This window comes from Trichechus manatus, unplaced genomic scaffold (genome assembly GCF_000243295.1).
Source record: "Trichechus manatus latirostris isolate Lorelei unplaced genomic scaffold, TriManLat1.0 scaffold00090, whole genome shotgun sequence".
Taxonomy (NCBI): domain Eukaryota; kingdom Metazoa; phylum Chordata; class Mammalia; order Sirenia; family Trichechidae; genus Trichechus; species Trichechus manatus.
In genome coordinates this window covers 6,745,977-6,747,972 of record NW_004444026.1, presented here as the reverse complement: position 1 = coordinate 6,747,972, position 1,996 = coordinate 6,745,977, and positions in this window count along the sequence as shown.

Below are 1,996 nucleotides of genomic sequence, written 5' to 3'. Positions count from 1 at the left end.
CTTAATGTGGCCCTTCTAGCCATAGTCTTCGTGATTCACACACAATGATTGAGTGGAACTGTGCAAATAAGGTCTATGAAACCCTAACGAAGGGATCGGTCAGTTCTGCCATTCCTCTAGGCTTAAAATGAGCCACACCAGAGGCAGGAGGAGAGGATCTCAACACCACCAAGAAGGAAGAGCCAGAAGTGGAGCACATCTTTTGGAAATGGGATCCCTGCGCTGAGAAGAAGCTCTTGGAACCAGGATAGAGAGAGCGAGAAAGTTGTAACACTGAAGACGGCGAGAAGTGGTGGCAAAGAAACGGTGGCAGGAGAGACCAGCAGGAGACCACATGGTGGACCAGGAGCCCACAGAGAGAGAAAGCTGAGTGTCTTCAGGCAGGAGGCTTGCTGGCAGAGTAGGGTGCCTCCGGGCACCTCGTGGAGCTAGATCTGCCGACCCACGAGCTAGAGCTGAGCGCCTTCTGGTAGAGGCTTACTGGTGGAGTAAGGTGCCTCTGGGCACTTATCTGCAGAGCTAAAAGAGCTTTGTAACACTTGGCTGAGCAGGGCAGAAGCTGAAGGCCAGAGAGAGGCATGCCTGCAGGCATGGCTGAGAAGGGGCTGTCCTGATCAAAGAACTGTATCCTGAGTGTTCCTGAACCTAAACTGTAATTTGTTACTTCCCTAATAAGCTCCATAATCGTGAGTATTTTCTGTGAGTTCTGTCTGGCTGTTGCAATGAATTATCAAACTCAGCAGAGAAGTAGAGAGTGCCGTGGGTGGGATGGTTGGTGTCAGAATTGGTAAAGACGGCAGAGAGAGGAGGTATGTCTGATCGCCACCTCAGAGGAATCAGCCTTGGGCTGTTGATCTTGATTCTCCTTCCTCCTTGTGAAGTTAGAGGAGGTCAGACACTGCCCTCACACCATTTTTAAAATCACATCTACTAACGTCCTTTTGGCCAAAGCAAATCCCATGACTGAGCCCAAAGTCAAGAGCTAAGGAAGTACACTCTGGCCACAATGAGACCATTGAAAGAGTATGTGGCTACAAAGAGGGAAAAAGAATTGGGCCAATAATTCAATCTATCCTAGTCCCTCTTCTCCCAGACATTATTAAGACTCTCCCATTCTGTCTCTTCCTGCATTCCCCAATAGTAGGAACTGAAACAATATCAGCCTTTTTCATCTTTTGAGGTTGATTACAAGGTGCCATGTCATGTTGTGGCTGGAAATGAGGTTAATCTTAAAGCACTAAGGGGTAAACATTTCAGCATCCTACCTCAGAAAAGTCATCAGCCCATGCTGTGTATATAATACTTCAGAAGTCAAGAGTAGCACTAGGTTTTGACTTTCTCTGTCAGCTTATCTGGGTCCATCCCAGACACTGGCCATGACCCACTTCTCCAACTAAAGAATAGAGCTAGTAGCCTGCACCCAGAAGCCTGAACCCCCCTCCAGAGCTCCTTTCCCATTCTCCCCAGTGTTCTTCTGCTCAGACAGGTCTTTTAAAAACCTTTTAATTTAAAATGACATTTGAGCTCAGTCCTTGGGCAAATACAATCTCAAGGAGGCATGATAAAGTGATTTCTTAAGTGGGCAGCCTGAGGCAAAGCCAAAGGGCAGCCAGGAGTCTGAGGGAGCTGTTGGAATAACCAGTTTCAAAGGAATTGCAGTTTGGTGCAGTCTTAAGTAGCAGAACCTCCCCTCATACCTATTCCTACCCAAAAACGCTGCACAAAGCTCAGTGACCAGGGGCCTTTTCTATCTTACTAATGATACATTTTCCCTAATAAACTTCTGTGGGTAGGCACAGTGGGAAGTGAGCAGGTGGAATGACACATATCCAAGCAATTATATATGTACAGTAGCAATAAAATAATAATCTATTTGTTTATCTCTGTGTTTGTTTAGAATAGCCAACTTCTCATAAGGATTTACTGTAAGTGAGTGTATTTCTGGAACTACAAATCAGACACATCATCTAACCAGTAAGAATTGTACCACTTGCAA